The following is a 27,622-nucleotide window of genomic DNA, read 5'->3' as shown; positions in this document are numbered from 1 at the left end:
GACGTTTAAAGGACGCCTTTGATTGGCTGGACGAAACATGTGCTCGCTCCTAACAGGTAAACAATGCAGCGTCTAGCCGAAGCGGAACTGTAAAACAGCGAATACGGCTCCGATACCGACATCAAAAGTATGTTTTTTTTTTCTTTCTGTGATAATCTTGGCTGTATGAACAAACGTGAAAAGAAAGTTGAACGTAGGAAACGCGCTTAAGCGTGAATTCCTGGACGTCTGTATTAGTTCGAATGCGCGTGCTTCATTCAGAGATCGTCCATACAGCGTCAGGGTTACGCTGTCAACCTATGGACGGATCCAGTGCGGATTTGTGTGAATGCCCCAACGGAAATGAGAAATGTAGTCATACAGCACGCTACATTGCTGTATGCTGCCGTCAAGCACATGTCAAAGACTGACTTACTGCAACAGTAGGTACGCCGTCCCAACAGTAGCATACCACTAGACATGAGGAGTGTATTTAAATGTGTTTTTAAAAAGGCCAAATTTAGTAATCGAACTTGAATACTTTTTCTGTACTTCTACGCATTTTCCATGTTACACTGAAAGCACTACTCTGTGCGACACCCGGATGTCAAGCGAAATATTCCCTTTCGTCGCAGCAATGCATCATGTGTGTACAAATGCTTCAATTACCGAAACAAGCGGGACATCCATGTACCTCTTGGGAAGGGGTAGCATACTGTGCCTCGGGTTTGGGAGGTTTGGGGGCACGCAGGAAACGATGTGAGGTCCTGAACGGTATGCGGGTAAACTATCCAAATCCTATCAGACAGGACTGATGTGCGGCCCCGAAATGTGACTTCAAAGTATATAGAAAGTAACTCGTTACTTTTAAAAGTTCTGAAGATGGTGCCTCGGTACTGCGGCGTCAAAGTAACGACTACAAACAACTCTGGTAGCTGTATCTTGCCAGTCGCGATGGTCGAGTGCCTTCTCCCACCGCCGACGTTCCCGTTTGTCTTTTGGAACAGGGAAGACAGATACTTCATCCAATTGTCCATAGCACGTATTTATCACAACACGAAATCCACAACATGTATTTACCATTTTGTCGCTTAAAAACGACGTAAAACACGACAAACTAACAGCGTGAAAGCGACCGATCCGTCTTGTTTACCTTTTTCGCTGTTCGCACGTGGTGCAATGGGCTTCTCCACCAATAGGAGCTCGCCACATCACCGCGCGTATCACTCCACTCTCTCCCCCTCCTCTTATGCGCAGAAACTCACTTACAAAGCGTATATCTGAAAGGGTTTGCGATACGTTCTCCCAGGTCATCCGAGATAAAAGTAAAAGGCGGTTCTTTGCACTGACGTGAACCTGCATTCTAAGTTTTACAGCGAACACACACACATATACATTGGATGATGATGAGGTGGGCGATTCACCGCCGCTGAGGCTGTACACTGCCTTATTGCACATTGGGAACCGATGAGGGACCACTTTCAGAGATCCGCCACCAGACCGGTGGTGCGCAAGAACTCCGCAAGAAGACGAAGGCCTTGCATCTGGCGGGCACTGTTCGACCATGGTCCGAGAATCTTCGCGATGTTGAACGGCCATCTGTCAATACGTTGCGTAGATAACTTCCATCAGTGCATCAGTGGTGATATTGCCCACAAGCCAGGATGACGCGGCAGAGGTCGCCGTGGACTCCACAGGTGGGGCAAGGGAAAGACGAGGGGGAGCCAAGACGATGTTTAAAGGCATGTGTAATAGAGGGTAATAGACGCATAAAAAATTGGAACCGCGAATACCGAAGCTCACCTGGCTCTGACATCACAGCAAGCGTCATCGCCAGTGAGGCAGCGCGAGAGAGGTCACGTGCTTACGGTTACCAATGGGAGTGGCCGCAGCTGTGAGGAGTCTTTGACGTCTGTGCTTCAACCGGACTTGTGTTCGAGGGCTTCTATCTCGCAAAGTACGACACGTAGAAGAATGCTACTTTTTTTTTTCCTTAGTAATCGGGAGTGGAGTATACAACGCGTGAATGATACAATAATCACATCACAATCAATGAACCAATCACAAAGTGTCTTTAAAAAACTGCGACGGTTTGAGGGATGAAATTTTGCACATGGAATCACGCGCAAAACAGTTCCCTGTGAAGTCAGCAGAGGATACATAATTTTCAATAAAGACTGCACGAAATCAAGTAACAGAGAACGATATTATTTGGAACGATACATTGGAACGAATCTTTCTCATTAACTAGTACATGTATTAAGGGACTGTACTGGGACTGGACTGTAAGGGACTGTTTCCTCCGGTGAGAATATCAATGACATAATTCCTTTCCTACAAAGTGACACATTCTCTACTAAATCACGCACTGATTGCCGTTCTTTGCAACTTCAAACCTCGACGACGAGCCAAACGTTCGTTGCTTTTCACTTTCGTATACTGCCGATCATTATGCGACACACAGGAGCTACGTGCGTAACTTATTCATTAAAAGGCACGCAGATTGCTCTCCTAACGCGCGGTAAGCCTTTGTATGAATACCCAAAGAGAGCCGTGGAATCGTGTTCGTATGTACATCAACGGGCCGTCAGAAAACAACTGACGTTCAGTTAGTGCGGGTCATGCTTTGCACGGAATACTAATAGGGTGGAGTATCATTCACAGAAGCTTTCGCAGATGCAGGCGTGGGAGGTGTCACGTTCGTGGATTGCCAGACGGTATTCTGTTCGCAGTTCTGGCAAAATTATGCGTCTGACGCTTCGCTCCCCTGGCTGGATCGTCTTTTTCGGTGGCGGGGTCAGCGAAGTTTCGAAACTGTCCCGACGAGATTCTGGGAAGACAGTCCACTTTGAAGCCGACTCAGGACACGTACATAACTAATTCTCTTATTTCCCACACTTCTCCGCTGAACTTGCATGACTGAGCAACGACTGTGTATGCAGCTCATGGCCCCTTCTACTTGGCAGTGATATCGTGGATTTTGAAAATGTCGGCGTTCCTTTTATCTTCTGAACAAAGGTCGCATATGCTTATTGGCGGGCCGTGTACGCGATTATCTTGGCCGGGATACCGCAAGGCCTTTTCGCAGGGAAGTTATATCTTTCTCGTAATTACGGTGCGCGGCAGTCGTCGCTGTTCGTCGGTAAGCGGACATTGCGGGATACAGATATGGATGTCGCGCGCGTGGTTGTGACTCCTCTAACCGTAGTTCCGTCAGAATGCATCTTCCATGAAGTCATCGCTACACTCTAAAATCGGCACCTTATAACGTACCTTATATCGAGCTGTACCTGGTAAATATCAGGTACATCAGTGCTTTTCCGCTGTTTAAGAGGTACTGGGCTAGACAAAGGATCTCGCTTTGTATGTATGAGGTACAAGCATATTTATGGGGTACACGGTCAGTTTTATGAGGCAACGTGACTTGTACCATATAACCCAAAGAGCACAATGTACTGAAATTCGAGTGGAATAGGGGTGGGCGGTATGTGTCTTATCAATGTTCCTTAGTTTCAAGAGTCTGTTCAAGGTCTCCCGTTTATACCCGTCCACCCCTATTGCACTCGACTTCCAGTACATTGTGCTGCTTGGGTACGGAAGAAACATACGTTATAAGTGCAGCCGCGTCCGCGTGTGAAGGTTATTTGTGATCAGGAAGCCGCCGTCTTCGCAGGTTAAGGGACATGAAAAGGCCGGGAAGGTGTACCTGCTCATGGTAAGTTGCTCTTTACTGTTGTTCATTTCCGCTACAACTACCTGCATGCCGTTTCCCAAAACGTGCATGTGTAGGGTGAGCGTACTGAACGGTAGCTTGCCAGTGTGCGTATGCGATTGTACTCAGGGTTGTAACAACCTAGAAGCGTTCCACGTCAGTGTATTATTTCAGGCTTGTTTAGTGCTGAAGGTTACCGTCCCAGCTGTAGCGCTGAAATAGTTTTCGATGTAGATACAGTGGCGCGTACACTTGCCTTAACCAGCGGAGCGCGTGTCACCGGGCGCTGATAGACAGCTGGAAACGAGATTGGGATGATCCACTATCCCGTTGAAGGGAGGGTCGGTACGCACAACGGAGATGTCGAAGCGCGAACTCATCCGCTGTGCGTACCGACCCTCCCTTCAAGGGGATAGTGGATCATCCTAACCTCGCTTCCAGCTGCCTATCGGCGCCCAATGACACGCGCTCCGCTGGTTAAGACAAGTCTGCGCGCCACTGTACCTCCCGTCAGTCAATTAACGAACACTACTACCCCATGGCATGGCTACGTCCAATGGATTCTTTCGAATCCAGCTTTCCGGGTAAGGAATAAAACTATAATTCAATACTGGAGCGAAATCTGATCTCCTTGATACATTGATTTGCTGGAAAGTCAGGCACCAAGAGTAGTCAGTCGGCAAAACACCCATGGGTCAAAATGACGTCTTCTTAACGGCGCAGCGATCTAGTTCGTCGTGTTAGTAATGTAGTTTGTCAACACTAATTATTCACACGATCGAAATAAATCAAGCGAAGTGGCCGGCTTTGATGTGCTGTTACGGCTCAAGCCGAATAGTGTAGTTTTATCTCTAGTCTAAACTTCAAACTAAGTCTCTAGTCTAAGTCTCTAAACTTCATTTGTTTCTCAGGTGATACTGGAATTCGACGTCAGATTCCACAAAAGCTTTGATCAAGCAATGGTGGAGATGACCAACATCCTGTCGGCTTTTTCAGCCATGAAGGAAAAGAATCGCCGGCGTTCGTCGATGTGGACGTATATTCTTACGTCCAAAAAAATTCGAAGTATGATCTGATATCAATGGTATGTGGACTGCTTCCTTTGTTTGAGACAATCCTTTTGGAAGGCACAAAGACGAACTAGTTGCAGCGTTCCTCTCCAGACCGTCCCTGAAGAGGTAGTCTCTCCGGGACCGAAACTCTTTTTCGGGCAGGAGAGCCTTGTTTGGTGTAGTGACAAAGAGGCTGTGCACCTGGAACCGTCTGGCATCCTCGAGTTTGCGCCGGTCTGCTGCTTGACAGTTTACTACGTAAAAAACTTGACATCCCCAGCTGCTTTCGGCCAGTTGTTAGGCCTGCTGCAAATATATGTTGTGGGCGACAACGAATTCCGAAGCCGTACAGAAAGCTTTCGCAGCTGTTGAAATCGCTGAATGTCAAATAAAGAGCAGTTCAGTATTTAGATAGTCTTTTGTCTTTGTCCCGCAAGTACTTGCAACACGTTGGCCACCTTCGCGTATGTTACAGATGCACACGTCTGCGAGCGTGTATTACCACTACCGATACCAAAACGCACAATACATGATGCGCGTCTTGCATTTTACTGTGCGTGCGATACGTCACGTACGGATTATGTCACCACAAACATGTTCCTCTCCGTTGTGTGTGGACTGTGTACTTCTTGGACAACTGTGCCTGTTAGACGGGCGTACCTTATAGACGGCAGTATCTATTGGACTGGCGTACCTGTTAACGGCGTAACTGACGGTTGTACCCTTTAGACGACGGTACCTCTAAAGTCGCTGTACCTGTTAGACGTGAGTACCTCTTGGACAGACGTACCTGTTAGACAGCACTACCTCTTACACGGCTGTACCTCTTATACAGGGGTACCTGTTAGACGGCAGTACATTAAAAGTGCTGTACCTTTTAGGCGCTTTCGTACCGCATAAAATAAAGGGTACGTTTTTGCAAAAATGTACCATATAAAAAGGGGTTTTAAGAGGTACAGATTTTAGAGTGTTCAGTCTGCGCACGGGCAATATTGCGCATGAGAATCATGTGGCTTAATTGGAACACGCCCTGCGCTGCAATTAATGAGAAAAATTTCGTGCGCATCTTTTCCTTTCCTTCATTTTAAATCGTCAGCTTTATAGAGCCGTCGACAGCCGTGTATGACCGTCCGTAACGTCTGTGGAGAGAGAGAGAAATGAAAGAAGAAGTTGATCTTGGGGGAAATAATAAAAGGGAGAGAAAGGAAGAAGTTGTTACAATGACACCGAAACGAGTGTGGGCGGCCAAAGATCGAAGGTCATTGCAAAACCCCATTATGGACAGAATGATCGCCTGCATGTGCTTTCATGAAACGACGAAAGAAAAAAGCGGGCTAAATGCTTAGGGAAAGTTTAGGAAGGTGAGTACACAATATATATTTAAAAAATGGGTACACTTAACATGCATGCTAGCTTTCAGAATAGAAACGCCGAACGGCAGGGAGTCGTCCTGGGATTGTGGATCGTTGGAAGGGGGATTACTACTAATAATAATAATAACTTTATTTTTGTTATGGTACCTTAAGGAAGATAGATACCTCCAATTTCCTTCTTTCTCTCTGACTCTCTCTCTATATATACCCTTCTCGAACAACACGGCTATGTGCACGGGTTTCCATATACGGACTTACATCTGTACGCATACATAAGCAATATTGCCAACCAAAGTCCCCCCACCCCTACCCCAAATCTGTATTTGAGCGCACACAAAGGAAACATAAATCTGACGTGAAACTTAAGTTTACTTAAGTAAACTTAAGTTTAACGTCACCGCTGGATTTTTCACCCGTCTACATACATCAGCTTTAGTGGAGGCTCAGCTGCAGTGTGTAGTTAGGCAACGTTTGAGGAAGAAGCGGCGTCGGATAAGAACACACTGGGCACGGTTGCCAGGACAACGATGGACATCCCTTGCATCGCACCCTCCAAAGAACTCGGCGTGTCCATGCGTCCGTCGATTCCGAAGGGGTTTGCGTCTGTTCGCAGACGGACGCAAACCCTTACGGGCGCATTGAAACGCAATAGTGCGTACCAGTGGCGGATCCAATGGGGGCGATTGGGCGATCGCCACCCCCAAATCATCAGGATAAACATTAGGTTACCCCTCCCCCGCTAAAAAGAAAGTGAGGGGTCCAGGCTTAGCGTTGAACGTGATCTCCACCCGTCAGGGCGAGAACTTCCACCAACTGCAGCAAGACTCAGTGCAAAAGCAGGACTCCAATATGAGTAAAAAAACAAAAAAAAAAAACAAAAAACATGGTCGATCCATTGGTGGATCCGGCGGAAACGCGTTAGCATTAAAACTTGACAACCCCTTTGGAACTCCTCTTCACAACGCTACCCATCCCTTCAACGACCCTATACAACGCTAACGCAAGACACCATCCGCAGCTAAACGAGCCTTTCGGACTTTCTCCGACTCAGCTTGGCGGCGCTGCGCAGCGTCGCGCCCTCTCCACTCACAGCGCATGCGCACCGCGCGGTGGCTACAGACAGACCACGCCACGATTCTTGTGTACCGAGGACTCTAATGCTAACGCAGTAAAAGAAGCAAAAGTTAAAATCGATGCACGCAATACATGAGTTGGAAACTCATTAGGATATCGTCCCTGACTGGGTCCTGACTGGGTCGGGACTAACATCTCCATATTTTTCTTTCATTTCCAATTACAATTCCAAGGATCTCGTCAGCAGTGCGTGGCTACCGATTGCTGGTCTGGTCTCAGTGTTGTCCACGCAGCTGTCCGGTGCGACGTCTAATTTATAGACTCCCAGTAAGTGTCAGCTTTTGTATGTATAGGAACCTCGAATGTTTGTTCTTGTTAATGGATAAATTGCATTAACGAATAACTTATCTCGATTATGTGAGTCGCATTGACTTGGGTAATGAGAAATTACTACGCAAACCTTGCATTGAAATATTTTGAATAAATATTTTAACCCAACCGCGACACTCCTCGTAGCTTTCTGCGTGAGTCAAGACTTGTCACGTCAGCTTGTCACGTCATGTCAGCAGTCACGGCGACTCGGACCCAGGCAGCACACCGATGTCGGGCTGACAGCGGACCAGTTTTCGTTTGCCGACACACATCGTGTCGGCCCAACATCCGTTTTGAAACATCCCCTGAGGTCGGACCGACATCACAGCTGTACACAGGGCCGATGTCACAATGAAGCAGTGGGCCGATGTCAGTTGTGGATGAGCGACCGATGGCGGGCCGATACCGCTGCGATCCTGGCTTTCGGAGGATCCGCTGCCTTTTGCCGCAGTTTGGGACGACACGCGATTAACCAGTGGATAATCATATATGTTGACTCTACACTACGTATAATTTGTGAGATGTACCGGAAGTGTGTGAGCTACCTGTGCTCAAATTGTTTATCCCACCCCGATGTGTTCCTGCCGACACCCCCGATATCGGCCCAACATACACTTTTCAACACCGCCCAGAGTTGGGCCGATGTCGGGTCTGGGTATTGGACCGATATCATTTGGACATGCTGCCGATGTCATTTCGACATGCTACCGATTTGTGACCGATGGTGTGCCAACATGATTTTGTATTTGTATTCGTGTGTTGGCGATGGTAACTAAACGTTAGACTGGTTATTTGCGACGAAGCAACGTTTTATTTCTGTCATTGTTTCTTACTCGTTTCATTTTCTGATCGTTTCCTTTGTTCCTCGCATTTCCCATGGCGGACAGTGAGCGCGGCGTTACAAAAAGCAAGACGAAAAAAGTTCGAAAGCTCCTAGGACCACGAAGTGCAAGAAGCTTTCAAAAGGAACCGGCATTCCTTTCGAAGCGAAAACAGATACTATATATTTCATGTTTTACGAGCTTCCGCAAATGCAAGAGCCCTGCTCGTCTCGGAATCGAAATGGTGGCGGTGATGTGTCTCAGTTTAATTCGCTCGAGCATACAAACGAGGCTCAAGTGAGGAATTGCTTCGAATAGTAACTCGACATCAACGTAACGAATGTCTTTCCTATACTTGCTCTTGGCGCGGGACACCAAGTAAGTCGACGAGCTTCGGTCAACATCGAGCCGACATTGCCAACTTCAGTTGGATGTTGGTCGCAAGTTGGCAATGTCGGCGTCGTGTCTCTGGTTTCTATAATCATCAAGCCGACATTGTCAATCTCTGTGGGATGTCAATCACAAGTTGACATTGTCAGCGTCATCTCGCTGCTGTCGGTCAACACCAAGCCGACATTGCCAACTTCAGAGTGATATCGGTCGCAAGTTGGCAGTGTCGGCTAGATGTCGCGTTTTCCCATCAACATCGAGCCGACATTGCCAACTTCAAAGTGATATCAGTCGCAAGTTGGCAGTGTCGGCTAGATGTCACGTTTTTCCATCAACATTGAGCCGACATTGCCAACTTCTGTCGTACATCGGTCACAGGTTGGTAGTGTCGGGAATATGTTGGGCCGACATGCCCAACTTGCTGCTGATATCGGCCCGATGTCGTGTGCTGCCTGGGGAAATGAAATGCGTAGCCATCTAAACGCAACATGTGTCACAGGACGCCTACAAGTCGTCGGCAAAGGGGTAAATGGGCAAAATGTTAAATCCGCTTAAAATATTCCGGTGTGTGTATCCAGGATACAACTGGATTGAAGATTCCTCATTCCAAAAGCCTTTCTTCTGGAAGTTTTGAAACTGTGAGCGTTAAATAAAAAAAAAGAAGAAGAGGCGACATGGTTAAGTGTCTGCTCGATGGCAGTTCAACGTAATGAAGCTCCCGTATGAGCAAACAAAAAGTACTCCGCACTTGGTGTGTATCTTCTACTTTCTCTTTCCCCGGCGACTGGGATGGCCATCGCTTTCTTCGCATTTCTGATTTTAACGGTCAATAACATATCCCCCGTGAGCATCACGAAGCAGCACAACCCCTAATCAGCAGAGCAGCAGCTCAGTTACACTGAGGTCGATTAAAGGCATTCCTTCTTCAGACACCTTCCTGCTTTTTCTTCATTAAACTACTTTCTCCTTTGTAGGCGACATATTGTGGCAGCAACCGCATGAAACTGCGAATCAATATGTCTAATCATGGACCAGCATCGATTGGAGCAGACAATGAGACTTCGTTAAAACTGGCTTTGATAAGTTGGAGAAACACTGACGGACTTGCTCGCTTCGCATAAGATATTGATGAGAGACTTTGTTCGTCTCGTGCAAGGGGCGGACACAGACTCCCTTAAAGGAAGGATGATTATCGCAGCCCATTAAGAACGCTTTAATTGGGACACTGTATGCTAAAGATGTGAAGGGAAAAAAAGTTCATTCAAACCTACCCATCCGCTGTCCCGCTGAGGGTAATTTAGATGATGGGGATCCTGCAGTAAAAGCGAGGGCAAATTTGAAAAAGAGGAAATGCGAGCATCTCCTTTCAAAAGCGGAATTCACCCGGAAAAAGATTCCCCGTTGGAAAAAGCTTTGACGATGAGACAAATTGCAACAGAATGCGTACTGCCGAACGGTCTCTAGAGAAAGAGACCTTGTTCTCTTTCTGCAGGAGGCGGGTCTTGCTCAACGACCCTTCTAACATTTTGCTCTCCCCGCACTCACCCCCCCCCCTACACAAACATACACACGCTCAAACTCACGCACACTCTACGCATCTCCACCCTCTATCCGTCAGTCTTTTTTTTCTTCTTTTTTTTTTACTATAGTCGTGACGACGCCCGCTTCTGTGTGGCCAACAACGTCGAGCCGATGTTGAGCCGAAGAGAGCAGCAATATGGCACGTTTCATCCAGGACGCGTTCGCATTCCCGGAGAGATGTCAAGGTGCAACGACTTACCCGAGAGACTCGCTTATGATATTACCGCCACTTCCTAAAGTTAAATATAAGAAGAAACATAATAAAAATAATCAATATAAGTCTTCATAAATAAAATAACGAAGTGTCTTCAGATTCCTTACGAATTTATGCCACGCAGTTCCAGGCATAGTTTTGAGGAGTACGACGTCATAAGTTGCGCAATCTGCCAAGCATCTGGCAACCTTATTCCTCGAAGGAACGATTCCGTCTCCTCGCCAACAGCTGCTGAAGCCTTCCAACGTGGGGCGGAGAGCGGAGACCCTGTTTGAGCGTACGCATCCACGTCAAAAATGAGCGCAGTTCCAGTATCTCAACGTGTGTTTTTATTTTTATTTTGTACCTGCGTCACGTACGACTACCGCGTACGTGTCTACCTTCCTTCCTTGCACCTTCCGTAATTCATTGATTTCCTCATGCGTTATTCTACTACTGCGTAGCACATTGCCTCAAGCAACACCTTTATGTTCCCGAAAAATCGAAATACGGGGCTTCTCCAGATAAGATGGTGATGGGATTTAAAACGAAATAAAAACGACTAAAAGCAGCTTTTAGGCACTACACATTGGAAGACATCGACATATAGGCTAAAAATCCATGCAAAATCAGCCACTTGGTCCGGTTCATTCCCAGTACATCGTGAAAACTCAAAACATGCCGCTGTCTTATCATTTCCCACAGCCCTATGCTTACAGCTAAGTCTCACGAGTGTGTGTCAGAGTTTATGTACTCTCGTACTCTCGTTACGATGCTCCTTTCAATGTTCCTCTAAAATTGTGAAAGCGCGCTATTCACTTCTCTCCTTCCACTTCGAATGAATATGCCTTCTAGGCTTAATTTCGAAGCGTCAGCGGTGCCTCTGCACCTCATAGGAAAGAGAGAGAGAGAGAGAGAAATACATGATGACGATGATATGGGGATGACTTCCGCTCATTGAGCAGAATGCTACCCCATTGCTATTGGGGGAAAATGAGAGGATGGTGATGAGGATGATGCTGACGACGCTGACAGGGTTTTAGAGAGAGTCGATCAGGCCGGTAGTTTGCAGGAATTTGATGAAGGGTCGTAAGACGGACATCTGCTTTCGTGTGTCCCATGGTCCCTAAATGAGTCTGAGGTCAAGGGGTCGGCTGTCAATCCGCGCAAGGTCGTTTGCCAACAAGTGACGCTCCCTCCTATAAGTGGCACATGCGGTGATCACATGGTCCGCGGTCGCTGGCACACCACACTCCGGGCACAAGGGACTACTGGCACACCCTATCTGGTAACGGTAGCACGGCGAAAAGGCAACATTCAGCCGTAAGCGATGTAGGAGGGACTTAATGACGCGCGGTAGAGATGTCGGTAAGCGACACGAGAATGTTGGGTCTACAATTCCCAGTATGGTACTCATAGGAAAGAACGATCCTTAATTTCTCGTGATTTACGGAAACAAATGTGGGATCTGAAATTTTTAATACCGTTTTTGACCACTCCTTACATCACTGACGAAAGTGTTTCGAAGCATGACGCGCAATAGCGGTATTTTTACGCTGCGGAAGAAATACCATACTTTACGTTGGGAAGGCCTGTAGGATAAACGATGCAACGACGAAGAAAGCAGGTATACACAGAGTTACGCCTGAGACACATTTGAACGTATATATCACGTTTTTCCACTTACTTTACCAGTTCGTCCTAAATGGATCATTCCCGTCATCTCTCATCGTCATCGCTCATCATCCTCATCACTCATCATTGTCACCACTCATATTAGACCCCCTAGCTATGGGGTAGCGTTCCACTCCTAGAGTGGAAAACCTCCCCACTTCATCATCAGAAATATCTGTTCCCCCCTGTCCCCCCACTCCTTCCTGCTGTCCTCTCTCCATCTGTCCACATCTGCACGCCGCTCATAGCCACATTTGCTTCGCGTCACTAACACGGAATTTAAAAAACAAAAAATAGAAAATAAATATCTGTTGTTGTCGTCTTCGGCTTAAAATAATATCCGACAAAATCCCAATATACTCTGAGACAAATAAGCAGCCGAGAAACAAAAAAAAAAAATAAGAAAGAAAGAAGGAAAGGAAAGGATATATAAAATTGGAAGGCGGAACGCAAAACCATCGACCAGGATTTATGGCTGTTGGTTGGCACGAAACAACTGTCGTTTTACTCCTTCCACAACAATCGCCGACGTCTTCAGTTTTATTTTGATGTGTATTTCTTCCGGCCAGCTATGTATCAACGTCCGTGCAAAGAAAACAAAACTAGTAAACCACTTTCCGGGCCTATTACAGTTTTAGGAAACGTCGTGTAGCACCCCGGATGATTCATGGAGGTACAACCCCCTCAATTTGCTCCTCTTAGCACCATCGTTTTTCTTCCAGAGTGCCGCAGTGTTGATACACGGAACCAGCTCGCGTGGCTCAGTGGTTAGCGTGCTGGCCATGTCACGTCGAGACTGGGAGGTACACGGGTTCGAATCCCGGTGCCGTTTGTGCTGTCCGGGGTTTTTCCTGGGTTTTCCTCAGACGCTTTCTTTCAGGCATATGTTGACACAGTCCCCTTAGAAATGTCGGAAAGTTCCACAGGGCGTGAGTCATGGAGTTGCCCCCAACGGCGAGCCCTTTCACGGCCTCACGGTTTACATGAATACGACAGAAGCGTATCGAATCGAGTCGAAACAAGAGAGAAGACGATACGACACCGTTTACGTGAATGTGTATCGAGTCCAGACCGGAGGTGGCGCCACGCTGTGTCATATCGCATAGTCAGAGGCGCACATCCGCAAATACATTTCTACCTGAGAAATGTCATCATGACGTCGGTAGACCGACTGAAACCCAAACAAATCGGAAGCTGAGGACTGGGTTCCACGAATGGGCACATGTTCGCTGCCTCCTATTGAAAGAAAAGCAGCGTCTCTCTTTCAGAGATAATCGTAATCCCCTGAAGACCGTGGCTTTTGGGCACACCTTGTTCGCCCCTAGATTCGAGTGTAGTTGAACTCTACCAAATTGGTGGCGCTGTCGAGCACTATGATGTCATTTGTTTAAAAACAGGTCTATACTGCCATTTCTGGTGTCCCGCTACATTCGCTCCGAACGTCAAAACCTCGAAAGCGTGGTATCTACGTCCCATTTTCAAGCGCACTTCAAAATGAAATCTGCTCTAAGACTGCAAGCCCTGCTGCTTCTGTCAGTGTCCAAAACGGAGCGATGACTGAGAACTCCCTAATATCACCAGTTTGTCATCCCGACTAGGAGTAGCGGACGACGCAACTAGCCCGCAGTCGAACGCCGCTTCCCATAATCCCCTATTCATTCCTCGATACGCATCGTCTGTTTATATCACTGATCTCGACTGTAAAATGCCTTTATACATAGAGATCAGTGGTTTACTGTTTTTTAAACTTTTATTTTATCTTCAAGCGTCTCGGTGTAGCCGGCTCCTGTGTTTTGTAGGAGCCACCATCTCCATATTTTTCTTCTTAATTCCAACTCCAACTCCAATGGTTTACATGCACAATCTGAATGCGCATGCACCGTCTCGATCCACCTGTGTTTGGCGGATTGAATACGATAAAAAATGAAAGTCACTGAAAAGGTTAGTCAGCTGTAGGGATCGAACCCACCTCTTCTGGATTACCGGTCCAGGGCTCTACCAATTGAGCTAAGCTAACGGTTAGCTTAGTTAGTTTTAACAGTTTAATAGTTTAACAGTTAGCTTTCCAACGTCAAGAAAATTTAAAACTCATTTTCTCTGTAAATGCAAATTGTCCGGACTTTAAAACTCAGAAGGTGGAACAAACCTGCCTTACAAAAAAATATATAAATAAAAAACGAAAAAATGTGTGTGTATTTTTTTTAAATGGGATCTGTAGCAATGAGGTGTCGACAGAACTGCGCGTTAAACAAGCTCGAGGCCGGCGAAAGCGGTGCACGTACCGACCACTAGCCGTCGCTCGTGATCAAGTTGTTTCGTAGCGCATAATCCCAGGTTATCGTCATCGAAAGATCAGCCCAGTAGCAATGCCTAGACAGCGACTAGCTTGACCCGGTTGCCTGCTTGTGGCCCATGAACTCAGTCATCATAACTCGTATTGTACGTATTCGTATTTACAAAAAAATCACCCCCCCCCCCTTTCCACGATCGGCATATAAAAACCCCCATACAAGAGAGCTGGGAAATGGTTCCGTACAGAGAGTGAAAGTCAATTGAGAAACACCAACCTGGGCTGTAATTGGGAAGCGGTCGTCCGCCTGGGATCCGAAATGAGATTACAGCTTCGGTGCTCTGAAAAGCGAAAATGCGAAAGCGATGAAAGGCCTCTTCAGAATACGCTTATCTAGGTGAGCAGTGAAACCGCGCTCTTGTAATCCGCCTCTAATGAGAAAACCAAGACGTCCCCAGTGTTTTCGCTTCGACCGCGAATAAAATATATACTTGTCGGCCCCACAATCAATCTTCTACAGCTCCGATGACGGGACAACGGCGTTCACGGCAAAACCACGACCGGCCTTTTATGTCGCATTCGTTCCTCCGGGATTAGATTGATTGTTTCGCTGATTACGACCCCGATAATTGTAATGACACTCCAAATAGCACAATGTACTGAAAGAGGACGGATAATTCTTTTTTTTTTTTTTTTCGCATTCCGCTGCGCAAAACGAAGCACTAGTCAAACCGAGTTTTTCACTAGTCAAAACAAGTCAAACCGAGATTTTTGCAATTTCATTTTTCGCAAAAGTAAAATGAACTTACAGGCGAGAAAGTAGTTTTATTTTTCAACGTAATCTCCCACTAATGCACTTGTCCCAGCGTTTCACGAGGGCTTGGATGCCAGCAGCGTAGAAATCCTTAACGGCGCGTAGCAGGCATGATCGGACCGCATTCTTGACCTCGTCGTCGCAGCTGAGGTGGCGGCCACCAAGGAACGCCTTCAGTGGCCCGAAGTGATGGAAATCGCTGGGGGCGAGGTCTGGACTGTAAGGGGGATGTGGCAGCAACTCCCAGCCAAGTTCCTGTAAGGTGCGTGTCGTGAGATGCACGGTATGCGGGCGTGGATTGTCCTGTAGGAGGAGGACTCCTTTGGTGATGAGGCCCGGCCGCTTTTGCTTCAGCGCCTTATGCACATCCCTGAGAACCGGGCAGTAATATGCACTATTGATGGTGGTACCTTGTCCCAGAAAACCGTGGCCATGACCTTACCCGCAGACGGGGTGCTTCAGAACTTCTTGGGAGCTGGCGAGCCCGGATGTTTCCACTGCTTTGATGCGCGTTTAGACTCGGCAGTGAAATGGTGCACACACGTTTCATCGCACGTGATGATCCGATCAAGGAACGGCTGTCCTTCAGTGTCGAAAGGGTACCTTTGCTCTTGGGAGATTTCCAGTCTTCTCTGCCGGTCAAACACGGACAGCTGCCTTGGGACCCAACGGGCACTAACTTTCCGAAACTGGAGGTGTTCATGAATGATAGTGTTCAACGTTCCCACAGAAAGGTCCGTCTTTCGAGCCAGTTCGAGACATGTTATCCGTCGGTCCTTGAGGATCAGGCGCTCCACAAGTTGGATGTTCTCAGGAACTCTGACACTGGGCTCTGAGCCACTCCGGCCGAGATCGTCCTGCACTGATGTACGGTCGTCTTGGAGCCGTTCGCACCACTCAAACGCTTTGCTGCGGCTAAGTGTATCGTGGCCATACTGAGCCTGAAGTCTTCCGTGAATTTCAGATGACTTTACGCCTTCATTCACGAGAAACTTCATGACAATTCGCTGTTCAATGTGCGCGCTCTCCTCGTTGTCGGCCATCTTGTCCAGCACGTGTCTTCTGTTTTGCACAAACTTTGGACCACCACGTGGTGAACGCGGAGGCCTGTCGCGTGTGAAAATGACGAAAAAGAAGTACCGCGAGCCATTTGTACACTCAAGAGACAGAAAGTCCCGGTTTGACTTGAACACCCCTCGTAGGAGCTGCCAGTCACCCCCACGCAACTGGACTTTCAGTACATCCTGTTAATTATGGTTATGTGAAATGATTGGTCTCGTTATCACGCGCGTATGGATAGGAAAACATGATGAGGACATCAAATGACTAAGATCTGCAAATCCTTCGTTTTGTAGAGATATCAAGGCGATAGGTGCGGATCTCTGGAAGAGTAGCAGCGACGTTCACAAACAACGAAGGCATAATTTCCTGTCTCCTCCGTGTAACTCCGCCAATATTAGCCCAGTGTTGAGCCAATGAAACTATGGCTATGACCGGTGAACAGCCGTGGACAGAGATCCGGAGACAAATGGTGTCAGTCCTGGCCCGTCCCAGTTCTGGCCCTCCATCCGACCTCGGCCTACTGCATCTCGTCTGGAAGGTCTCTTGAAAACCCCGGGGCAACGCCTAGATAGCACCAGAGGTCGGCACTTGTGACTCCTACTCACTCACCTACCGCTCAGCTCTGCAGCTCTGTTTTCTCACTCATGCTCAGTTCATTCACCACATTGATCTTGAGTGGGCATGTTCATGAGTATGGGTTTTGTCAAGTATATACCAGGTTTCTCCGTGTAGTAGATACAGGCGCTTTGACCGTGCGACTGCCCTTCGGACATGGTCTTACGCTACGATTGTAACTGTTCGGGATATCGAGGACTTAATGAGCTGTTACGCAGATTACGATGATAGTGGGAGTGGGATCCACTTAGAGGTGCTCGTCCAGCTAATATATACACAGCGCGCGCGTTAATCCGAAGATTTCGTTAGAGGCTCAGTATAGCTCTACATTTGCGCACTCATGCTCACTAACTCCCTGCTCGGCGTTCCGTTGGCTCACTCGTGCTCAAATCATTCGCCGCACTGAGCATGAATGAACATGATCATGAGTGATTTTTTTTTTATTGCGTGTTAGCGCCTCGAAGCAACTGTGGCTATGAGCGGCGTACAGATGTGGACAGACGGAGAGAGGACAGCAGGAAGGAGTGGGGGACAGGGGGATTAGTATGCGTCCTGGCCCGACTTCAGGGGAACTGTGCCGACATTCGTCTGATGATCATGAGTGAGTGTTGCCGATTTATGGATAGCATGATTCGAACCCACCACCCACAAGTCTTTGGCGCGACCTTGGAGTTACCATGAACGAGCGGATGCCGTACCTGCTTGAATGGCGAGACACGATAATAGTAATAATATTATAGGCATGATGTATCCTCCTCTCTTGTATCTTGGCCTTGTATCAGCGTCACGAGATGGAATACAAGAACACAACAAAAGAATTTCATCATAGCGGAAGACCAGCGTTCGCCGTCGTGCGGCGTCGCTACAAGAAACCTAACTTCCAATTTTTCGCTTGCCCGCATCTTACGCCACAAAAGGGCAACATTACCGAAGCCCTTACGACTTGCATTCAATTTCGGCAACGATAGCAACGCGCGAAAAGCAACAACGTTTTATCAGGGCTCGTCTATGCATTCGTCATTACCGTGAGGAGTTTTACAACCTAACAGTAGAGACGAAATTGAATTTCTTTTTCGTGTAGCGTCGAGAAAGCGAGTGGCTCTGCACGTGGAAGAATTGGTAAACATTGGATGTCTCCGACGCAACGATGGTATCCCGTCGGGAAATAGATGTTTTACAATATTTGACGCTATGTACGATAACGATACGATCTAGGAAGCTATCAAATCAAGTTCAGCAACGTGATGTCAAGGAAGATTAGCTTATCACGTTTTCTGAACTGTTGTCCGGGAACGTCTTCCGATGTACTACACGATATTCAAAGGAATGACTTAGACAGACTTTTTGCTTTAGACAGCAGCACCCCTGATGAGATTCTCAGAGGTCTCACCGAACATTTTGACTGACTGACCTTGATTGCAGTGTGGGTTTACATGCTTGTTATGGGAAAATTTATTCAACATGCAATGCAACTGATCAAACAACCAAGAAAACGAAGTCTTATATGCTACATTATATTGTTACGACGACGACGACGGTGTCAGCAGCGGCGGGCGCATGTCACGCACGGTCATTCTCATGACGCCTAACACATTCTCTATACATGTATACATACATACACTCAAGACAGAAGGGTATGGTATAATACCAAGCCATCTATACATTATCTTCAACTAGCATAAAACCGAAATAAAGTTGTTTTTTCAACTAGCATGTTCAATGTAATACAGACAATAGATATTTGCAGTCAGCTGAGTATTGTCACGACCGCTGCTAGTCGGCACCGTCATCGTCGGGCGCGTGCAAACGTCATCCGGCTCGTGCACGGAAGCCAACAAAAACTGGGGAGCACGAGAGCTTGTGGTCTTCTCTGCTCCTCTGGGCCCTCTTCATACCTGCCAGAGTTTCCGCCTTTGATTAAAATCCAGATTCTGGACCTCTCTGTGTCTTGAATTTGGGGGAAGGAATGCATCAGTATTCACATACACGTGGGAGATGAGAGTGTGCATGTTCAGGGAGGCGCACTTTAGGATTACACTCCAGTCGCGCACAAGGAGGGAAGGGCTACTTGATGATGATGATGATGGTAATGATGATGAATAATTGGGGGTTTACGTCGCGAAACAACTGAGATCAAGGGCTACTTGCGGAGGAACTCCTGTTCGCCAAGGGTGAGTAGCTCACGTTGCAATTCGTTCGTGTGCAGGACACGCGTGAGTTGTACCAAGAGGAATACAAGAATTGTACGTCGACGCTGAGGTACTGCTCGATAACGATCCGTCCACAACACTACTGCGCCACTCGCGGTAAGCAAGACATTGAGCCGACGCGGTCGCGGCGGTGATTGAATTGCACCGGACAACAGATGGATGTCGTACTAAGGAATCCACCTACATCTGGACTCCCACGCCGTAACAATCTGAAGATAGGGACGTGACCTGTTGCATCAGCCATGCACAGTAACAGACAACGAGTGGTTCGGCATTGAAATTATCTGGAACATTGGCCCTATCGATCACGAGAATGTAGTCGGTTTGGTGATCAGGGAGGACCCTTTCGGTAACGCTGTCTCTATGGCTTGCTGCAGGCAGATGAGGGGAATCTGAGGCCCGTCTTGGGATAACGGCGACTGTTTAGGTTCTTTGCAAGTCGTTCTGCGGGCCCCGGGCAGCCGATGAGTATGAACGTATGATGAGTATGAGTATGAATCAAACGTTGCATGGCGGTGACCACAGCGACAGACACCCCAGGGTAGCATGGCGATATACAGCGCAGCGCTTACAGCGAGGTATACTTTACAATCACTGCGGATGTGGCCCTCGGATCCGCATCCGCTACACACTTTCATAATATCTTTGTAATCGATGATCGCCCATTCGCTTCCAACGACGAGGAAGTCGGGCACCGATTTCTCATTTCAAACTTAACCAGGCGTATGCCATGTCGAATGTTTGGACGATCTTTGTACACTGGGAAGGAGAACGCTTTCACCGTTCCATTCGGAGAAAGAGCGTGAACAGGTGCATCACTCCAGACTGCCGCTTGACTGTTAAGTACAATGTTCTCGAAGTTGTAATAGGTTCCGGTTGTACCTCGACGTCGTCCAAAACAACTTTTCCAGCTCCGAGAAATATATCCCGAGCTTGCGCGTTCTTTGCTGTTACTTGGAAGCCGACCCCGCCTTCATGCTGGAGGGAGTGCACATGGTCATCACCGACAGTGTTACAGACGCCGTATGCGAGGACCCCGTCGGGGACGCTGAAGTTGAAGATATGATCCTCGTGAGGGCTCACGGTGCCAAGTGAAATCGGCTTCACAGGAACGCTGATAGTCATGTTGTGGAACCCTGGGGTGGATCACCTTATGATAAGTCAACCGTGGGAAGTCGGTGAGACTAGAAGGCTGCTAGGCTTAGCAGAGCTCGATGAATATGTGACTTCTTCTCCTTCTTCGTCTACCCCGAGTGGCACAGAGCTAAAGGACTGCCGACAATGCTGCAAACTTAGTTATCGACCATGCTGTTAGGCTTAGCAGGGCTCGATGAACATGCGATTTCTTCTTCTACCTGGTGTAGCACACAGCCAAAGCACTATCGACAATACAATATAGTATGTCGACCCCGGGAAGTCTGAGAGACTAGAAGCTGTTAGGCTTGGCAGAGCTCGATAAGTAGAGACTACTACTTGTTCTTGGTCTACCTGGTATGGCACACAGCCAAAGGACTATAGACAATACAATATGCGATTATCCCACTTATCAGTGGACTATGCAGGCGCACTTCCTCTTCTCCTTCTGGTGCACTCTATGAAAAAAAAAGGAGTACTTTTACTCCTTTTGGGGACTAAATGTATTGCCACAAAAAATAATCCCTTTCGGGAGTAAATGAATGTCACAGAGTGGAGACCGCATTTCAGGCGCTGTTGTAAGAGTCCCAGGTACATAATTGGTGTGCATGCATCACAATACTTTGAAGCAAACCGTCAACCGTGATACGTCGGGTGATATAAACTCTTGCGCCATACTAGGGCACAATTTGCGAAGAAAGATGCGCTAAATATTTCTTACTCTGTGTTGCTGAAAAATTGCTACGTCGTCCGAGTTATACAGCCTTATGTCGTTCAGATTGACGAAGGGCACAAATTTACGTAGACTGTTGCATTCAAGAGACCATACGCGGAGTTTAGTGACAATTTGCAGTCCTGGGGAGTAAACGTCGGGACTAAATGTCGGGTTAGGGGACTAAAATGGGGAGTAATTGCAGACTAGGGGAGTAGAAGCTGCAGTTACTCCCCGTTTTACTCCTTTTTTTTAAGAGTGTGGTACGGCAGCTTGCAAGAGATCAATGCCACGCAACAGTCTGCCACACTGTCATTTCCGCAAAACGGTATTAAGAAATGGAGACCATACACTCTTAAAAATGAACTTCATCGCATAGCACGCTCTTAGCCAACCATCATCTCGAATGATATCGTTACCTGCCCTGACTTGTAGAAAACGGGAGGAGTACGCATTTTCTGTGACAATTATGAACAGCATAAGTGTCACAAAAAAGGCGTACGCCTCCCGTTTTCAACGAATCAGGGCAGATAACGATATCATTCGAGATGGTGGGTGGCTGGGAGCGTGCTATGCGGTGAAGTTCATTTTTAAGAGTGCATTTCATATGTGAATTCCTTACAAGAATAAATAAGGTTAGCACCCAGATTTCCGCAGGTGTTATTTTATAGTTCCCCATACGGTAGTTTTTCTTTACTAGAATGGTTTCAACCCATCACAGTAAAAGTTGCAGAGTACGCGTACGTGACACACGGGCACGGAAAATGACATTAACTGCGTAGTGATGTCATTCGTGCGGTGCTACACGGACAGTTCGAATGGCATTTGCCTTAATGCCATTTTCTGCTTACTGAGTTCGCAACAACTCAATAGCTCATGAAACGTCTACTCTCGCTCCCATTGTTAGAGCAGAGTAAGAATTTTAGTTTGCATAAAACCACTTCCCATAGTGAAACACAATATGATTCGATAAATTTCTCAAATATCTTTTCACTAAAGAAGTCCCAAGTTGTCAGAAATTTTCATCCGACAGCAGCAAAAGAACCTGAGGTGCCGCCATATTGCTTGTGTTGGATGCGGCATCAGTTAGCAAATATACGCGTTAACTGACCATGTTGTTCGACTTCGAATACATTACACCTGTTCCACACGAAGACCCACTTGATATCATTATATTGCAGAATGTTACGTGCATTTTCAACTAGTTTAAACTAGGTTTCATTTTCTAAAGTAGCATAACTTATATTTTATTTACTGAGTGGGCCTCATCGACATCATGGCGTTAAGTGTGATTAGAAAACGACTTGTGGCACGAGTAATATCATTCGAGATCCGATTGCCATCAGACGATAATGACATTTTTCCTGCCCGTGTGGCTCGGAGACAAAAAAGCGCAGAGTTTTGAAAAGGCCACCAAGAAATGGTGTCGCGTTCCCACTAATCTGCCCAGGAATTCCGACGATACAAATCTCCTTGGACGGCAGCATTATTCGACAGATGCTTTATTGCCGACATACCTTTCCTTACAGGAAGATCCAAAACACAGCGCGAGAAGACACGACGGAAGAAGAGAGGACAGGACAGGCGCTGTGATGAAACACAAAAAGAAGGGCCCGATGTAGAAGAAATGTAATCCAAGAGGACTCGCTGTTGGGCACGTTGGTGACTATACATGAAGATCCAAAACACAGCGCGAGAAGACACGACGGAAGAAGAGAGGACAGGACAGCGCCTGTCCTGTCCTCTCTTCTTCCGTCGTGTCTTCTCGCGCTGTGTTTTGGATCTTCATGTATAGTCACCAACGTGCCCAACAGCGAGCCCTCTTTCCTTACAGGTCGCGACTTCCGGATTTTGAATGACCGGATACATCAACGGGCGAAGGGTACTAGACAACAGCTCAGGTACCTGAATGTGATACGCACTTACAACTTACAAGTAGCGTATTTCCCCTGCGTATAAGACTTCAGAAAGACTTCGCTGTGCTTCTGCGCGAGAGCAACTACTCACTACAGCGTATGACCTGATACAGCGTTGAAAAGTGTAGCACTAAAGGGAAAGCTTCCCTTGACCCCTGCGGATCGCTAAAAGCACAACGATATCCACTTAACAACGGCTCTTCCGTGGGAAGGGAGTGGCATGTTTGGTACATAACGCGCACTCCGTCTTCGCGAAACTCTTTACCGCGTATAACAGCGTCTCATGCACCGAACAATACCCAGTAGCCTTTTCATTTTCCTTAGGAATTAATAGAAATAGTAGTTCCATTTTCCTTTCAGTAGCCTAAAGCACTTTTCAGTTTCGAAATTTTTTTTGACACGTCCTGACGAAGGTACAAAGTTTATAGTATTCTAAATATCAGCATGCAGAACAGAGAAGCACACAATGATGGGTGAAAAATTGTTGTCAACATGTTCATGTCGCGTGAAGTCACCCACTTGGGCGAGGTGAGGTTACCCGCACGTGGCCGCCCACATAAACGGTAACACGCAGAAGCTTCAGTTCATTTGCATGATGGATGCGGTCAGATTTTAAATAGTGCTCAGACAGACTTTAACATAATGGGTGAATTGCGTGCTCATTCAGCGACCTCTCATAATTGCCGCGCGTTTTGATGCCCAGCAAGCCGAATTTGACGATCGCTCGCGTGCACGACGAAACTCTTCTGACATGTGCTGACTGTTCTGAAGGGCCGTCTCCAAGGTTCAGTGAATAGGCTCTACATTTGCAAACAAATTGGAACGGTACCAAGCGAGCCGGTGTACTATAGAACGAGCCAATATTTCCTTAAGTTTGAGGAACACACAAGATGATGTCCTCTTTCTACTCTATGCATTTGCATCTAGAATATCAGCGGTCTCTGCACGCGAGATCCCCCTCGAACACATAGGGTTAGGAATAAATTTGAAAGGAGAAATGATCGCTATTGCGTATTCCTTCCACCAGCGTGGCATCCGTTATGTGCAATACCGTGCGGAATATTTGTCCATGCTGTAGAAATTCTATAGAAATAAGTCAAAAGAATCAATAGACACGTTATTCAAATTCTATAGATTTTATATGGAAAATCCTTTGGAATTGCTTTGGACAACTAATGGTTACTTGGGACAGACTTCCTTTTGAAATTTGTCCAAAAGATTCCAAAAGACATTCCGCTCTGGACTTTCTTTAGACTTCCTTTTGAAAGTCAACACGCTTTGGTTTGAGCATCTATTGAAAGTCATTGGCTTTTTTTTATTACCCCCCCCCCTCCCTCCCTGCACATACTACGTTGTCTCGGGTTGCCTTGTCCTCAAATTTAATTCAGTCTGCTGTGAAGTATTCAAGCAGCACAGAAGTCATTTTTAACACCCAGTTTTCTTCCTATAAAACTGTTAAGTTTGCCAGTAAGATGCACCATGCGAAGTGATTTACACCACAGAGTCATAATTTTCGCAGAAATTGAATTTAAAATACGCCGCAAAAAGCGACCGTGCGCAACGGTGGTGAAGAGCAGTACCAGCCTGTGATCTGCCTGGAACCTCGCGCTGACGCTATAAGGAGAACGCTCGCTGATTGGCCTAGAGAAATGTTGTCTTCTACTCCGCTGTCGTCTGCTACTCGGCTGTTCGGGGTTCTGATAAAGCCTTTCTGCTTGCTCGATAATGTTTCGGCCGCTCCTTCTATCCCCAATTCTCCGGGAGAACTGGCAAAACAGGTTTCCGGCGGCAAAGGTACAAGGCGCTGACCCCCACTGACCGGCAAACCAGAACGAGTCTCCTTATGCCGTCATCGGTGACGTGCCATCATACCTCCTCATCCTCGTTATAGCTGGAGTGGCGAGTTAAGGGTGAAGGCGCGGAGCTATGTTTATGCGAGTTTTTTTTTTTCTGGGAAACAAATTGCACACATCAAAACCTTTCGCGCTATTCGGTATAATGACACACACACTTTCATCAGATGTCTTAATCCGAATTTTTTTTGGATGACCCTCTGTACTCCTTTAAGGGAGAAGACCGCAAAATCACATGTGAACAGGTGCACTTTATTGAGTCACTTCATTTTTGAAATCATCGACGTGATGCTTTCATACAAGGCCTCAATTTGCCAAAGAAATTAACGATGAAAGATGAAAGTCACTGAAAAGGTTAGCCAGCTGTAGGACTCGAACCCACATCTTCTAGATTGCTAGTCCAAGGCTCTACCAATTGAGCTAAGCTAACACGCCTTCCCAGCGACTTTCCGGGTGCGTCCATCTGAAGGGACAAACCAGCCACTCTCTCTCACTCATCCTCCTTTCACTCTTACATTTTTGCTCACTCACACACACATTCATACGACGGGATCGACGCAGGCGGGAACTGATGAACATGAAAGAAGTGATGTTCAGTTCTTTCACGTGATGCTTTCCTTGGTCTCCCGTAGGCTGGCGCTTGTTTACCTTCACAGTGTTCCCACAGGGAAAGCGCAATTTTCAGCTTTTGTCTGAAAACATAGAATAGCATCTCTTAATATTTTGTGGCATATAATGTATTGTGGCATCTGCATTTAATATGAGTAATATCACACATCCTTTACGCCTACCCCCCCATGGGGACAGAAGGTGGCCCTTACAGTGCCGCATACTTGACATTTACACACGCTTCCATGGATACACCAGTAATGTTACTCCGTCATCGTGATAAATAGTGTAATAAAGAAGACCCCCCAACTGTATTATGCATCCCCTCTCAAAATACGACGGGTGTGAACCATGCAATCGAAGTCCTTTGTGCATACTCGGAAAATAAGTTGAGCTGAGCGCAAACTCACTACACGAAAGCAGTTACAAATAGTTTTATATCATTAAGCTTATCCCTCCCTCAATATGATGAAATAAATATAACATAAGAAGACTCACCTGTAGTAATAATATAAGCCTCGAAGCATCTGTGTCCGAAATTTATTTGGCGGCGAATTTCTTCCCTCACAAATTATCTACGCTTTGCAGTATCCGTAAACCCGCATCAGTGTTCTAGAGGTTCTAGATCCGATGGACGTCCAGCATGCCCGCATCGGGCCACTTCACACAAACAAAAATCTACTTGGAACGCGAAAGAAACTAAATTATCAGAGAACTTGTAAATGGCGCCACAACGCTCTCAAGTAAACATGGAAAAGAACAAGCGGGGAAGGAATGGATTGGCTCGGCTTGAAAGCCAAACAATGTTGCCCGACGTGATTCACTGTCATCAAGAGCGAGGAATTGAGGAGGAAAGGTGCGCTAAAAATGACAATATTGAAGAAAAGTAGGAAGAAATAACAGGTGTTACTATAATTATTGGTGGCAGAAACGCGGGTTTTTCCTTTTTTTAAGATGTGGCGCAAAGAACTAAGTGTTAAGTACCGGCCTTGCAGGCGTGCTCCTCGATCTGGCTTTGTTGTAGGGGGCGGAGGGGAGGATGTGCTGTCACGTAAAGCCCCCCGTCATTTTCTCCTTCCTACTCTAGGAATGTGCAACCCCCTATTGTATAATCTATTACCGCTACACTAACCCACTTTATGCTTCCACGTAAGTTTTCATGTTTCCTTCGGAATGCCCTTCTTTTGATCGTTCTTTGGACTGCCTTTTGACTTGTCTTTTGAAAATGAACAAAAAAGAGGTCCAAGGCAGTCAATAGATTTCCTTTGGCGCGACCTCTTTAGAGTTTCAGGAAAAAGAAAGGCCAAAAGTCGTCTAAAGCAGTTGTTTGGACAAATCAAAGTCAAAATAAAAAATCATGGAAATCAAAGTCAAAAGAAAAGCCAAAGAATGTCCAAACGATGTCAATAGACAGGCAAATTTCATTTTCATAAGGGCCCGGTTAGCGAGTTCCATCACGGTCGTTGCGCGGCGCACTCATAGAAAGCTGCGGTGCATATAAGGCACGCGTACATATAAGGACAGTTTAGCGCATTTCCTTTTTGCACACCGCATCGAAATTCGTAAGCGTCTAACTTTGTTGTTGGGTACGCTTTCAGCACGACGGTGACATATAAACAAAAAGTGTATTGGGGATTAATTACAGTGTCCTTCGCCCTAGACTGCACTTGCTCCCCATTTTAGCTCCCTGACCCTGAAATGCATTTAGACTTCAAAAGGACTAAAAGTACTGATTTTTTCGTCTTCTTCTTCTTAGAGAATACGCATTGATCGCCCCAGTGCGGTATCTTCAGCCTTACCTTCACAATATCCCACGTTTGCATAAGCGGCTGTGAAGTATGCAACTGGACTGGACTGACTTACTGGAACACATTTCGCGCGCCGTTCATCAGTCATGTACACCGGGGCGTGTCAGCAGACCAGTTAAACAGAACCACTGACATATTCCCTTCGGTCATCATCTCGACATGTGAAGGTCACATCAGGTCACATGGGTACAAATCCTCGTGTTGAACAGCTTCGAGCATGCAGGAGAAGGGCTGAACGGAAGGCAAGTCGGTCGGGATTGCTCAAAGACATTGCAGCAGCTCGGCGTATCGCCAGATCTGTACTGAGGGCGCTTATGGCAGTAGATCGTCAGCGATGGCGCCGCTTTTGCTCAACCCTCTCGCCATTTCAGCCTGCCA

The 27,622-nt window shown here is 46.8% G+C and overlaps 1 protein-coding gene, 1 long non-coding RNA gene and 1 other non-coding gene across 3 annotated transcripts in view; 1 reads left to right on the top strand and 2 right to left on the bottom strand.

The window, feature by feature from the left end:
• The window catches only part of LOC135394079 (tyramine receptor 1-like), a 228,470-nt gene that overhangs the window by 16,190 nt on the left and 184,658 nt on the right, over window positions 1-27,622 (top strand). The gene's annotated exons all lie outside the window — the stretch shown is intronic.
• Window positions 1-27,622, bottom strand: part of LOC135394080 (uncharacterized) — an 83,764-nt gene that overhangs the window by 15,389 nt on the left and 40,753 nt on the right. The window contains exon 3 of the long non-coding RNA XR_010422763.1: window positions 14,789-14,852. This is a non-coding gene — a long non-coding RNA (uncharacterized LOC135394080). The remainder of the gene's footprint in view (window positions 1-14,788; window positions 14,853-27,622) is intronic.
• Window positions 14,166-14,238, bottom strand: Trnat-ggu (transfer RNA threonine (anticodon GGU)). The gene has a single exon. It is a non-coding gene; the product is annotated as a tRNA-Thr (tRNA).

The sequence above is a fragment of the Ornithodoros turicata genome, chromosome 5, assembly GCF_037126465.1.
Source record: "Ornithodoros turicata isolate Travis chromosome 5, ASM3712646v1, whole genome shotgun sequence".
NCBI lineage: Eukaryota > Metazoa > Arthropoda > Arachnida > Ixodida > Argasidae > Ornithodoros > Ornithodoros turicata.
This window is presented reverse-complemented; position numbering and strand designations above follow the sequence as displayed.